Source organism: Hypanus sabinus, chromosome 17 (genome assembly GCF_030144855.1).
Source record: "Hypanus sabinus isolate sHypSab1 chromosome 17, sHypSab1.hap1, whole genome shotgun sequence".
In the NCBI taxonomy this organism is placed as follows: domain Eukaryota; kingdom Metazoa; phylum Chordata; class Chondrichthyes; order Myliobatiformes; family Dasyatidae; genus Hypanus; species Hypanus sabinus.
Window position 1 is genome coordinate 51,997,858 of NC_082722.1, and position 16,012 is coordinate 52,013,869.

The window sequence follows — 16,012 nt, forward strand, 5'->3', positions numbered from 1 at the left end:
GTGCTTCTCCCTATAGATGCTGCCTGGCCTGCTGTGTTCCACCAGTATTTGTGTGTGTTGTTGTTTGAATTTCCAGCATCTGCAGATTTCCTCATGTTTGCTCTATTCAATCATGGCTGATCCTTTTTACCCCTCCTCAGCCCCACTCCCCGGCCTTCTTCCTGTGATCTTAGATGCCAAGTCCAATCAACAACCTATTCTCTGCCTTAAATACACCCAACGACCTGGCCTCCACAGCTGCTTGTGATAACAAATTCCATAAATTCACCATTTACAGAAATTTCTCCACATCCCTGTTTTAAATGGACACCCCTCTATCCTGAGGCTGTGCCCTCTTGTCCTACACACCCCTAACATCCTATCCACATCTACTCTGTCCAGGCCAGGCCTCTCAACATTCAAAAGGTTTCAATAAGATCCCCCCTCATCCTTCTAAATTACAGTGAGTATACACCCAGAGCCATCAAACGCTCCTGGTATGATAACCCTTTCATTCCTGGAATCATCCTTGTGAACCTCCTCTGAACCATCTCCAATGCCAGCGCATCTTTTCTTAGATGAGGGGTCAAAACTGTTCACAATACTCAAGGTGAGGCCTCACCAGTGCCTTATAAAGCCTCAGCATCACATCCCTGCTCTTGAATTCTAGACTTCTTGAAATGAATGCTAACATTACATTTACCTTCCTCACCACCTTTGTTCTACATAAGGACTCCCAAGTCCCTTTGCATCTCAGGTTTTTGGATTTTCTCCCCATTTAGAAAATTGTCTGCAAATTTATTTCTACTACCAAAGTGTATGACCATGCATTTCTAACATTGTATTTCATTTGTCACTCTCTTGCCAATTCTCTTAATTGATGCTTCTGTAGCCTAGCTGTTTCCTCAACACTACTGCCCCTCCACCAATCTTCATATCATCTGCAAACTTGGCAACAAAGCCATCTATTTCATCATCTGAATCATTGATATACAGCATAAAAAGAAGTGGTCCCATCACCGACGCCTGTGGAACACCACTAGTCACTGGCAGCCAACCAGAAAAGGATCCTTTTATTCCCACTCGCTGCCTCCTACCGATCAGCAAATGCTCTAACCATGCCAGTAACTTTCCTATAATGCCATGGGCTCTTAATTTGATTAGTAGCTTCATGTGTGGCATATTGTCAAAGGCCTTCTGAAAGTCCAAATATAGAATATCCACTGCATCCCCTTTATCTATCCTACTTGTAATCTCCACAAAGAATTCCAACAGGTTCGTCAGGCAGGATTTTCCCTGAAGGAAACCATGTTGACTTTGTACTATCTTGTCCTGTGTCACCAAGTACTCCATAACCTCGTCCTTAACAATTGACTCCAATATCTTCCCAACCACTGAGGTCAGACTAACTCATTTATAATTTCCTTTCTGCTGCCTCCCTCCTTTCTTAAAGAGTGGAGTGACACTTGCTATTTTCCAGTCTGCTGACATCATGCCAGAGTTCAACGATTTTTGAAAGATCATTACTAGTGCCTCCACAAATTCTACCACTACCTCTTTCAGAACCCTAGGGTGCAGTTCATCTGGTCTGGATTACTTAGGTTTTTGAGCACCCTCTTCCTTGTAATAGTAACTGTTGTAATGTGAGTATTATTAAAAGTAAGTTAATACTAATCGGGGAGCTGTTGGTAGCAAGAGGCGGGATCCGGGGTTGGCAGGGTCTTTACTCCCAGTATGCATTGTATATAGTTCCTCCACCCAGGCTGCACGAGGTACCTGAAAGCCTCTGTATTGTAAGTATCATTTGCCGTCCCAGATAAAGATGCTCTTTTGGCCATCAAGTTATCGAGTGGTCTTTTTGTAAAGTAGAAGCTACCACAGTAACTGCACTCACTTCTCTTCCCTCACACCCTTCAACATCAGGCACACTGCTAGTGTCTTCCACAGTGAAGACTGATTGCAGCATACTCATTCAGTTCATCTGCCATCTCCTTGGCTCCCATTATTATTTCTCCAGTCTCATTTTCTAGCGGTCCTATATCCACTCTCATCTCTCTTTTATTTTTTTACATACTTGAAAAAGCTTTTACTATCCACTTTGATATTGTTTGCTAGCTTGCTTTCATATTTCATCTTTTCCCTCCTAATGATTCTTTTAGTTGCTCTCTGTGAGGTTTTAAGTGCTTCCCAATCCTCTGTCTTCCCACTAATTTTTGCTTTGTTGTATGCCCTTTCTTTTGCTTTTTCATTAGCTTTTACTTCCCTTGTCAGCCATGGTTGGACTATTTTGCCATTTGAGTATTTGCATGGAAGGTGGTCATGAGCCAGGTTTTTGAATAGCTGAAGACTTTCTGGTGAAGTTATTTCCTCAGTGCTATGAGGACAAAAGTTCCAAGATTCACAACCAATCCTATTTTAACTGAGGGTATCTGTTTCAGAGGATGGTGAGAAATGACAAGGCTTTGCAATCAAAGCTAAAGACAGGACAATCCTGAACTGTGACAAACACTGTCGTTGTCATCATTGTTACTCTTAAGTCTTGGAGGACAAGATGCAGGTGGTGGTGTTTTCTGGTGCCTGAAACTTGGCGCTGTTGAGGTAAGTTGGACAAGTAAGTGTGGTGTATTTTGTAGATGATACACAGTGTGTGCCAGACCCGGAGGGAGTGAATGCTTGGAGCACCAATCAAGAAGACTGCCCTAATCTTAGTCGAACATTTATTGTATTTGTCATACTATCAAGACATAGTCTTGACCAATTTGTTTCTTCAATTTTAATATTCAAATCACTTTCCCATTTTTGTCTAGACTTATGGACTCCTTGTTTAATTGCCTGTTTTTGAATCAAATTATACATACAAGATATAATTTTTTTAATATTTCCTTTTTGAATTAAAATTTCTATTTCATTAGATTTTGGCAATAACATTGTTTGACCTAATTTTTCTCTTAAATAAGCCCTTAATTGAAAGTAACAAAATAAAGTGTTATTTGATATTTTATATTTATTCTTTAATTGATCAAATGACATTAATATACCTCCTTCAAAACAATTTCCTATATATCTAATCCCTTTTTGAATCCAATTATATAAAAGTTGATTGTCCATTGTGAAAGGAATAAGTCTATTTTGAATTAAAGATCTCTTTGCTAATAAAGATTTTTCTACATGTCAATTTCTACAGTATAATTTTCTACATCAATTATATATTACACCACAAAAAATAAAAAAATTAAATCCAAATTTATCAGATCAGTGTTTCCGATGTAACCAGGAAACTGGTACTTTTTTACATTCGTCATGGTCTTGCTCTAAAATTCAACCTTTTTGGACAAATTTAAGACTTTTACTGGAACAAATTACAGGAACACAATTTCCTCATAATCCAATATTACTCTTATTAGGTGATATTGAAGAGATAAAACCAAAACTCAAACTAAATAAATATCAGAAAGAATTTATAAAAATTGCACTGGCAGTAGCCAAAAAAGCTATTGCAGTTACTTGGAAATCGGATACGTATTTAAGTATAGACTCTTGGAAGAAAGAAATCTATGGCTGTATTCCATTAGAAAAAATTACTTATAATTTAAGAGATAAATATGAAACATTTCTGAAAATTTGGAGCCCTTATTTACAAAAGACAGGATTAAATATATAGATGCTCTGAAGATGAAACAATTGGTTATTTGGGGAAAGAAATAAATATACAGATTAACGTTATTACGAATTCCATGGAGCATGTGGAGATCTTCCAACAACCAGGCATTCTTTCTTTCTTTTTTTTTCTTTCTTTCTCTTTTTTTTTCTATAGGGCAGTTAGCGGGGAGGGGTTAAGGGGAGGGGGTAAGGGTTATATACATTTTTTTTCATACTTTACTTTGTAACTACTTAAAAATGAAATAAAAAAAGTTTTCAAAAAAAAAGAAGACTGCCCTGACCTGAATGATACCAGCCATCTGGATTGCTGTTAATGTGACACTAATCCAAATAAATGGAGAGTTTTCCTTCACTGATCAGTGCCATATAGAAAATAGCAATGCTTTGGGGTGTTAGAAAATGACTCTTTCATGACAGCATACATTGCTTCTTCTCTGCCTATGGAGCTGAAGTATTTATGTGACTTTTCTCTTGGATTTATTCTTGAGATATTTTAGGGACCTCCAGAATATTGAAGGTGGGGAAGTTTACAATGGCACTGCCATTGAATGCCAAGATGATTTGTCACTTCTCTATCTAGGATATCTGTTTCAAGGAATTATGAGAAAGGACAAGCCTATGACAGTCAGACATCAGAACATCCTTCTATCACTGAATCTGACCTGACTCTAATTGTCACAAACACTCTGTTATCATCACTATTGCTTTTCTAGATGGTTTTATTGCCTTTGTAACACTGCACATTGAAATAACACAAAAAGAATGGTGTCCATTTGTTGTAAAATTGTTATTTAGATGAAATCATAAAACAATTTTCACAATATTAAAATCTCTAAATGAAATTGCTATAAAATATAACCTGGCATTTTCCATTCATACAGATGGAAATTTAAAGTAGTGTTTACCAAACTTGTGAAAGAAGATGAGCCCAAATATACAAGATTAAAAATTCACAAAACACACCCTCAGATATTTTTGAGGAAAATCAATACACAATGTGAAAAGGCGAGGTTGTGAAAGTCAGTTAGTTACACCTGCCCTTACACCTCCTCCCTCATCATCTTCTGGGCCATTAACAATCCTTCCAGGTGAGGTAGTGCTTCATGTGTGAATCCACATGTATCATTTATTGTATCTGGTGCGGCCTCCTCTACATTAGTGAGACTGGATGCAGATTGGAGAATCACCTTGTTAAGCACTTCCACTATATCCTCCACAACAGCCAGGATCTCCCAATGGTGAACGATTTTAAATCCCCTCCCATTCCCATACGGACATGTCTGTGCACAGCCTTCTCTGCCGCCTTGTTGAAACCAGATGCAGACCGGAGAAGCAACACCTCATATTCTGTCTTGGTAGTGTCCTACCTGATGGTTTCAACTTTGATTTCTCTCATTTCCAATAACCACTCCCCTCTGTTTTACCCCCTCTCTACCTTGCCCATCACCTTCACCTTCTTCTCTCTGGTTCCCACCTCCTCTCCTTCATTCTATTGTCTACTGTACTTACCTATCACATTCCTCCTCCTTCAGCCCTTTATCTCTCCCACCTAACACCTCCCAGCTTATATTATTCCCTTTACGCACCCCTCCCCTATCCTTCTGTCTTCCCCCTCTCTCCTGGAACTAGTTATCAGCTCATGCTCCACCCACTATCCCAATCCATTTATTCTGCCTCCTGCCCTGTTCCGTTCCAGTTGTGATTAAGGGTCTCGGCCTGAAATGTCGATTGCCCCTTCATAGATGCTGCCTGACCTGCTAAATTCCAGTGGCATTTTATGTGTGTTGAATAGACAAGCTATGCTATCAGATTATGGAACATCATTGTTAATTGAAAATTACCAGCATCCTAGTGTAAACTTTTGGTCTAAGGACCAAGCTTATGAGGTTCTGTTCAGACAACTTCTATCTCATTTGCCTAGAAACTAAAATGTTGAGTGTGGTTCTTTGGGCCCCTGTATCTCCTCCCTGATGGTAATAATGATAAAAGAGATTGTCCTGGGTGCTGAACGTCCTTAGTGATGGATCTCGCCTCCTTGAGGCACAGCCTTCTGAAGCTGTCCTCTGTAGTGGGGAGGGTTTGTCCCCACGATGAGCTGGCTGAACTCAGAACCCCCTGCAACCCCTTTCAATCCTGCGTATTGGAACCTCCAAACCAGGCGCTAATGCAGCCAGTCAGAATGCTCTCCAGGGTGCATCTGTCGATATTTGCTGGAGTCTTTGGTGAGATACCAAAACCTCCTCAAACTGCTAATGAAGCACAGCCAGTGGCCTGTCTTCTCCACAATTGCATTAATACGCTGTGCCCAGAATACACAGAGTAGAAAGGATCTTCCAAAAGAAGTGAAGGTTGCGGAAGGAAAGGGGTGCTCTGAAGGAGTGAGGTTCAGGTGTTCAATGATGATGTTAAATGATGAAGAGTTAAGTAAGTTCAACTCCACTGCTGTCTGTAAGGAGTCTGTGTGTTCTCCCAGCCACCATGTGGATTTCCTCCGACATTCCAAAGCGGTACAGTTTAGGGTTAGTAGGTACTGGGGTGCTATATTGGCACTAGAAGCATGTGGGCAATGCCCCGCAAATCCTTAGACTGTGAAGGTCATAGACGTAAACGGCGCATGTTTCAATATTTAGTTGACAGATAAAGCTAATCCTTATCTCTAGGTCTTTAGATCTTTATTCTTAAAACATTGACTGTAGATTTTCAGGTTCCTGTACCTCCTTCCTGATGGCAGTTATCTTGAAGTTGTCCTCAATGTTGCTGTGGGTTGTGTCCACGATGGAAACAGATGAGTCTACAGTCTTTCAGAACCTCTTATCATCTGTACAGGCTCTGATGCAGTGAGTGAAGATCTCCGTGCTGTATCTCAATAGATAAATAAAGAAATCAGTAGAAATTGGCTGGAGTCTTTGTTGACGAACCAAATCTTCTCAAACTCCTAATGAAATACAGCCACTGGCATATATTCTTCATGATTACATCAATATGTTGGGCACAGGATAGATTGTCTGAGATGCTGATGCCCAGGAACATGAAGCTGCTTACACTTCCCACCACGGACTCCTAAATGGGGATTGGTGTATCCTCTCCATAGTCAGTTCCTTGGTCTTGCTGATGTTGTGTTTGAGGTTGTTCTGACATCACTCAACCCCTGTATGCCTCCTTGTCACCACCTGTAATTGTGTCATAGGTGAATTTATTGATGGCATTTAAGTTGTGCCATGTGTCATGAGTATAGAGGAATTAGAGCAGTGGGCTAAACACATGACATTGAGGTGCATCTGTGTTGATTGTTGGAGAGTGGGAAATGATCTCCTTTGACTGTTGTCTCCCAGTGAGGAAGTGAAGGGAGGCACAGAGGCCCAAGTTCTGAAGCCTGTTGATTAGTAGTGAAGGGATGATGGTATAACCCAAGCTTAATTGACAAGTGCAGACTGACATATGTTTCTCTGTCATGTTGGAGAATTCTGATTTTGATTTTGACATTGTGCATTTTAAAAGTAGCCATTGAGTTCAGAGGAAAGAGGATTTAGGGTTAATCGTTTTAACCAAAAGCTAAGCTGGAGTAAGGTTGAAAAAAGGTTCAGAGATTGTTGCGTAAAGTGGCCCTGTCCAAGGATGAGTTATTATGTTTAAATCAACTAAGATGACCCATGTGGAGGGAATTTACAGCATTTCTTGTAATCTATCAGTGCACAAGGATAGTGATATTGATTTCCAGAGTGAATACAATTATAAGCTTGTTGATAAATAATGCAGCTTGATGGTTCATACTAAAGGCATATGTCGGGTGTTTGTTTGGTCTTTTTGAGTGACTGAAGAACTTCTGTGTGAAGGTCCTGAATATCCGGATGTATACGGCAGAGTATACCTAGGTTATGGTACAAGTAAAGTGAAACTTGTATTTGCCAAAGCAAGCCAGATACTCGGGTTAGTAGTCTGCTATTGCCTAGTAGCCTGATATTAAGATTCACTGTGGGCCGAAGGGCCTGTCTCTATGTTTTATTCTGGACTAGTTTTATATTCACATTAGTTACTAGTCACTTCTACATGAGGTTCTGAAGAGAAATAGTGGGGTGGTTTCAGTGGCCATTTTGTCTTTTCTGGCCCAATAAATCCATTCACCCAACTTCAGTGAGGGGGAATCAGTATAGATGTAGATAAGCAAGAGAAAATCTGCAGATGCTGGAAATCTAAACCAACACACACAAAATGCTGCAGGAACTCAACAGACCAGGCAGTACCTATGGAAAAGAGTAAACAGTTGATGTTGTGGGCCGAAACCCTTCATCAGTTGAAGGGTTCATGATGAAGGGCCTTGGCCCTTACTCTTCTCTGTAGATATAGATATAAAACTAGGTTTACTGTATTGTAGAAAGCAGTGGGCTGAATCGCACTTTATTTCTCCCGTATCTCTGATTGACTGCCCATGATACTCCAGCAGTTACAGTAACCTTCAGAGATCTCATGGGAGAAGCTTAACTCCATTTCCTCACTGTAGCAGCATAGTCTACAAGCAGAAATACAACCTCAGGCCCTGATCCAAACCATAAGACATCTCACTTCTGTCAAACATAGAGCTTTGACCAATGGCCAATCTGGACATCGGAAGTTTGGAGAGGCAGAGATTTCAATCAGGTCCATTGCCCAGGGATAAAAGGCAGAAGCAGGAGATGACAGAGTAATAGAGCTTTGGCCAGCAGCCAGTCGGTGCTTGGGATTGATTAGTACGAGCAATTTAAAGGAAGGCAGAGGCAAGTGCAGTAGCTGTCATCTGAGTGGACAGAGTCAGAGTGGTGATTTTAAGACTTCAGCAAAGAGAGGCTTCACTGAAAAAAAGCAACGGAAAGAAATGTTTAAGTTTATATCTGCTCTTCTTTGTATCAGCTCAGCTAGGACAGTAGGGATGTCAGGCAGTAGAGTGGAATGATCATCTTGTGAGATGTGGGAAGGTAGGGAGACCTCTAGTGTCCCTGGTCACTACATCTATGAGAAGTGTACCTAGCTGAAGCTTCTAGCAGGCTGTGTTAAGGATTTGGAGCTGGAACTGGATGAATTCCAGATCATTCAGGAGGCTGAGGCGGTGATAGATAGGACATATAGAGAGGTAGTTACACAGAAGGTGCAGGACACAGAAAACTGGGTGGCAATCAGGAAGGAGAAAGGGGTTAAGGAGCCAGTCAGAGTACCCCTGTGACCATCCCCATCTCAACAACACATGTCACTTTTGGATACTGTCGAGGGGGGTGGGGTGACCTGGCAGAGAAAAATCACAGTGGTTGGGTGTCTGGCACTGAGATTACCTCTGTGACAGAGTTGGGGGGGGGGGGGAGAAGAGGCATGCTGTGGTGATAGGGGATTTGTTAGTTAGGGAAATGGACAGGAGGTTCTGTGGGTGAGAATGAGATTCCCAGATGGTATGTTGTCTCCCAGGTGCCAGGGTTCAGAATATCTCAGTTCAAGTCCTGAGCATATATGGATTTCAGTAAGGCATTTGATAAGGTTCTCCATGCAAGGCTCATTCAGAAAGGAATGAGGCATGGGATCCAAGGGGACCTTGCTTTGTGGATACAGAATTGGCTTGCTCATAGAAGGCAAAGAGTGTAGATGGTTTGTATTCTGCATGGAGGTTGGTGACCAGTGGTGTTCCACAGGGATCTGTTCTGTGACCTGTCCTCTTTTGTGCTTTTTATAAATGACCTGGATGAGGAAGTAGAAGGGTAGGTTAGTAAGTCTGCTGATGACACAAAAGTTGGAGGTGTTGTGGATAGTCTGGAGGGTTGTCAGAGGGTACGATGGGACATTGATAGGATACAAAACTGGGCTGAGAAATGGCAGATGTAGTTCAACTGTGAAGTGGTTAATTTTGGTAGTCAAATCTGAAGACAGAGACTTAATGGTAAGACTCTTGGCAGTGTTGGGGATCAGTGAGATCTTGGAGTCTGTGACCATAGGACACTCAAAGCTGCTGCACAGGTTGACTGTTGTTAAAGAAGGCATATGGTGTGAATTCATCCATCAACCGTGGGACTGAGTTCAAGAGCGTGAGGTAATGTTAAAGCTATATAAAACCTTAGTTAGAACCCACTTGGAGTACTGTGTTCAGTTCTGGTCACCTCGTTACAGGAGGGATGTGGATGCTGTAGAGAGGGTGCAGAGGAGATTTACAGGATGTTGCCTGGATTGGGCAGCATGCTTTATGAGAACAGGTTGAGTGAACTTGGAGCACAGAGGATGAGAGGTGACCTGTACAAGATGATGAGAGGCATTGATCGTGTGGATAGCCAGAGGCTCTTTCCCAGGGCTGAAATGGCTAACACAAGGGGGCATAGTTTTAAGGTGCCTGGAAGTAGGTACAAGGGGGATGTCAGGGGTAAGTTCTTTACACAGAGAGTGGTGGGTATGTGGGATGCACCATCAGCAATGATGGTAGAGGCAGATACCGTAGGGTCTTCTAAGAGACTCAGATAGGTACATATCCAAGAGCTTAGAAAAATAGAGGGCTATGTGCTAGGGGAAATTGTAGGCAGTCTCTACAGTAGGTAACATGGTCGGCACAACATTGTGGGCCGAATGGCCTGTAATGTGCTGTAGATTTCTATGTTCTAAGTTCAGCATTCTTAAGTGGGAGGGTGAACAGCCAGAAGTCGTGGTCCATGTAGCTACCAGTGACTTAGGTAGGATGAGTGATGAGATTCTGCATAGAGAAGTGTTAAGTTGAAGGGCAGGGGCCCATGTTACCCATGCCAGATGCTTGTGAGGCTAGAACTAGGAAGATTATGGAATTTAATACGTGCCTGAGGAGTTGATGTAGGAGGGAGTTCTGGGCATAGCACTGTCACTCTTCCAGGGAAGGTGAAACCTGTACAGAAGGGATGGTTTGCACCTGACCTGGAGGGGGACTAATACCCCGGTAGGAAAGTTTGCTAATGCTGCACGGTGGAGTTTAAACTGGCATTGCAGGGGGCTGGGAACCAGAGTCCCAGAACAGTTAGGAATCAAAAGGTGTAGAATGGTGTAGGTGATGAGTGTCCTGAGCTGCATATATTTCAATGCAAGAAGTATCGTAGGAAAAGGTGGATAATAGTGCTGAAGATGAGGTCGCTGGTTCACAAGCAGAGGCAATGTGTAGTGAGGAGAGGCTGTTGATAGGGCAAACACAGTCAAAAATGTAAAAGGTGGACAAATTGAAAAGGGTGAATACAAGACTGAAGGTGTAGTATCTGAATGCACACAGTACATAGAATATGTTAGATGAGCTTACAGATTGGCAGGTATGATGTTGTAGGTATTACTGAATTATGGCTGAAAGATTTTATCTGGGAGCTTAATGTCCAAGGATACAGATTGTATGGAAAGGATATGCAGGAAGGCAGAGGGCGGTGTGGCTCTGTTGGTAAAAAATGAAATCAAATCAGGAAGAGGTGTCACAGGCTCAGAAGGTGTTGAAACCTTGTGAATAGAGCTAAGGAACTGCAAGGGTAAAAAGATCCTGATGGGAGTTGTGTAATGACCCCTAAACAGTAGTAAAGAGGGGGGCTACAAATTACAATAGGAGATAGAAAATGCATGTCAAAAGGGCAATGTTACAATAGTCATGGGGACTTCAATATGCAGGTAGACTGGGAAAATCAGGTTGGCACACGATTACAGAAGGAGGAATTTCTAGAGTGTCTGTGAGATGGCTTTTTAGAGCAGTTTATGGTGGAGCCCTCTAGGGGATCAGATATTCTGGACTGGGCACTGTGCAATGAACCAGAATTGATTAGAGACCTTAAGGTAAACGAGCCCATTAGGGGCATGTGATCATAATATGATCGAATTCATCCTTGAATTTGAGAAGGAGAAGCTAAAGCCAGATGTATCGGTATTACAGTGAATTAAAGGAAATTACAGAGGCATGAGAAAGGAGTTGACCGGAATTGATTGGAAAGGAACACTGGCAGGGATGATGGCAGAGCAGCAATGCCTGGAATTTCTGGAGGTAATTCAGAAGGCACATGGTCTAGCCATCCCAAAGAGGATGAAGTACTCTAAAGGAAAACTGACACAACTGTGGCTAACAAGAGAAGTTAAACCCAACATAAAAGCCAGAGGGTATATAATAGAGCAAATATTAGTGGGAAGTTAGAGGATTGGGAAGCTTTTAAAAACCAGCAGAGGCAACTAAAACAGTCATTAAGAAGGTAAAGGTGGAATACAAAGTAAGCTAGCCAATAATATGAAAGAGGATACCAAAATTTTCATTGGATATAAAAAATATAAAAGAGAGGCAAGAGTGGATGTTGGACTGCTGAAAAACAATGCTGGAGAGTTAGTAATGGGGAAACAACAAAATAGCAGACAAATTGGATAAGTATTTTGCATCAGTCCTCACTGTGGAAGACACAGACAGTTCCAGCTGTCGGGGGGGGGGGGAGGCGGATGATGAAGTGTGTGAAGTTACCATAAGTGGAGAGAAGTTTCTTGGGAAACTGAAAAATCTGAATGTAGATAAGTCACCTGGACCAGATGGTGTACACTATAGAGTTCTGAAAGAGGTGGCCGAAGAGGTTGTGGCAGCATTAGTAATGATCTTTCAGCTATGATGAGATAGAGGAGCAGACTCAATGGGCCAAGTGGCCCACTTATGCTTTTATATCTTGTGATCTAAAGATCATTGAACTGCTTTTAAATGGCTCTAATCATAAGAGCATTAGATTTAAGAATAATTGTTTTTTAATTGATGTACTTCCTTAAGGGTACTCTTAAGTGATAAAAATTGATTTAAACATTTTGAATGCTAATCAAAATAAAAGGAACATAACACGTTGATCCACATGATGCTGTTAGCCATCAGCTCTCTCTGGACCATCAGCTTTCTTCTGACATATCAGAATGACTGGAGTCATTGCTTTCATTTTTATTGAAAGCAAATTAATCACTGTTATTGGGAAAATATATAAACATATCATGTGACCACAATGGTAAATTAGATTCCTTTGTTACTGGATAATAAAGATAATGCAGAACTTGATTTGTACTGAGAAGTTGCTAGACTTTTTTTTTGAATATTCAGTCTTCTCTATCTAAGAGGTCCCTGGAGGCTATGTTCCTGAAAAAGCTTGTTAAGATTTTTGGATGTTAAGGGTATCAGGAGACATGGGAAGAAGTGGTGCAGAGCTACAAGATCAGTCATGATCTTAACGAATGGCAGAACAGGAACAAGGGACTAAATGGCCTACTCCTTACTACTGCTTCTATGACTCATGGTCCTATTGGGCCTCAGCTAGTGCGATGTCATTGACCTGTGCTCAGCAGGAAATGTGTAGCCACGGACCTTTCTCTTCATTTTTTCCAAAGACTTCAGGAAATCACAGGTGTTTGGATTCTGTGTGAAAACAAACTGTTCTGTGATGGTTTCCGACACATACGTGTGAGGATGGTCAATAACAAGCCTGCAGAAGTGACCAATGCCAGCGTGAACATTTCCAGCATCAGGCAGCAAACTTTTAAGAGATTGCAGTTGGTAATGAAGGGGAAGTATAAACTTTATGATTGGAAAGGAAAATCTTATCAGATGAACTTTTGGGTAACATGAATATTTCAGATTTTTTCTCGTGCTTTTTCTTAATTATTCATTAAGATTTATATGTTGGTGGCATTGCCAGCATTCATTGTCAATCTGAATTACATTCGAGAAAGAGTTAAATTCTTACACTGCTGCCTGTAAGTTGGATCTTAAATGCCACTGAATAGGAAATTTCTACCTAACGTTCTCCCTCCAGCCCTGGAGGAAGCAATTCATATTTGCATGAACTTGACCACCAACTGAAATTTTACCCTGGTGGCAGTACTTATTGGGTCTGGGATGTGAGTATTAATGAATTATTTGTTTACAGGGGGTATAACAATTTGATTTGTTCCCATGTTCAACATTCACGTGAATATTTTAGAAAGCCAACAAAAGTGAAAATTCTGGTTGGCATTTTGGTCTGTTAGTTTTTGCACAATTTGCTTGCATAGTGAATTTGATTTGATTCAAAGAGCTTTAGACCTTGTAAAGCACAATTAAATCTGTGGGCAACTATTATACTCCAGGAAACATTGTAGCCATTTACAAACAATCAGATGTCTCTAACAAACTGTGATGAATAGCAAATATCTGTTTTTAATTATGTTGATGCACCATCAATAACTCACTCTGAGACATAAAGGCGAGATATCGGCTTTTATTGACTGGAAGAAGGAACCAGCAGTGAGTGACCACCATACTACATCCTGGAGACTGAGAGGCCGGGCTCAGGCCTTGATCGCCTTTATACAGGGGTCTGTGGGAGGAGCCACAGGAGCAGTCAGCAGGGGGTGTGTCCAGACAGGTATATGTAGTTCACCACATTCACCCCCCCCCCTTTGTTTTAAAAAGAGTCTCACCAAACTGAGGATTCCTGACAGTGAGTGGTGGGAGGGGCCCGTCATACACCATAGTCACACTTTCGAGGTGGCTCTGGAAGTTCAGCCCCAATAGCACAGGTGCGCACAGCTTAGGCATGACCAGTAGCGCAAAGTTCCGATATTCTGTGCCTTGCACCACCAATGTCACTACACAACCCACCCGGATGTCTGTGGAATGCGACCCAGAAGCCAAATTGATCCTCTGACTTACCAGCCGTTTCACGAGTCCACAGTGTTGCACTGTGTCCGGGTCAATAAAATTCTCAGTGCGCCCGTGTCAAACAGGCAGCTAGTCCTGTGCCCCTCCACCAGGATGTCCATCATTGACCTTGCAAGCTGGTGTGGGGCGCTTTGGTCGAGGGTTACGGTGGCCAGAGTTGAGCCGTCTTGGTGCCCAGTAAACACCGGCCGGTCGGGGGCGGGGCATGTTGACGCTGACAAAGATGGCCGCCCCCATCTGGGCATGCAAGATGGCGGCCCCCATGTCTCACACGGGTCGGGGGCGGGGCAAGTTGACGCCGACAAAGATGGCCGCGCACATCCGGGCATGCAAGATGGCGGCCCCCATGTCTCACCCGCAGCGCTGCACTCCGCTTGTAGTTTAGACTTACAGACCTTGGCGAAATGGCCCCGCCTTCCGCAGCTGGAGCAGGTCGCTTGTCGCTCCGGGCAGCATTTTCAGGGATGTTTTCCGACTCTGCAGAAATAACACAGCACGGGCCGCAGCCGTGGTCAGGTTCGGGGAGCTCGTGGAATCGCGACTGGCAGCGGCGTTGGCGAATTCGCTCGCGGGAACCGGCGGCGGCGGGGTCTGAGGCGTCCACGGAACCGGTGGGGAATTGCGCGACTGGACAGCGTCAGCGTTGTGCAGAGCAGCTTCCAGAGTGCTGGCTGTCTCGATCGCCGAGCGTAAGGTAAGATTGGCTTTTTCCAGCAACCTCTGACGCACGTACACTGACCTCAGTCCCGTCACAAAGGCGTCTCGTACTAGCAGCTCCGCATGCTGTTCTGCCATGAGCGTCTTGCAGTCACAAGCTCGGACGAGTGTCTGTAGTGCTCAGAGAAACTCGGCGCTCGATTCTCCAGGCCGCTGTCGCCGGGTAGCTAAACGATGTCTTGCGTAGACGGTGTTCACCAGCCACAGGTACTGTCTTTTGAGGGCGTCCAGTGCCCCTTCGTAGGTCGGCAGGTCTCTGATAAATGAATAAACTTTTGGGGCGACTCTCGAGAGGAGAATTCAGTGCATAACAGTGGGGTCAGTTGCATGAACCTCCTCCAAGTATGATTGGAAGCATGCAAGCCAGAGTTCAAAGGCAAGAGCTGCTTCAGGGTCTTGAGGGTCCAAATCCAATCTTTCCGGACGTAAAACGGTTTCCATGTTTTAAAACTTCCAGTCAATAAAATTGATGCACCATCAATAACTCACTCTGAGACGTAAGGCAAGATAGCGGCTTTTATTGACTGGAAGAAGGAACAAGCAGTGAGTGACCACCATACTACATCCTGGAGACTGAGAGGCCGGGCTCAGGCCTTGATCGCCTTTATACAGGGGTCTGTGGGAAGAGCCACAGGAGCAGTCCAGACAGGTATATGTAGTTCACCACATATGTTGATTGAGGAATAAACATTGAACAAGACACTGCTCAATCTTTGAGTGTTCCAGCTACTCAAGTGCGACTCAAGGGTAAAGTTGAAATTTCATGTAGAGTACTTGTACTTTATTGTAGGAATTATACGGTAAATTTTATTTGGTGGAATATGGCCTTGGTTCACATAACTCTGCTATCTCGTTCAAATATACAGTGGTAATAATTATTGGTAGCCCATTATTAGTAATGTTGAAAGCAGCAGATAAGTTGCATCTTACCAGCTGACCTTGGTTTTGGGCATATTTTGGTTCATAGCCAAATCTTTATTCTGGGATTTACAATCAACTTTACAG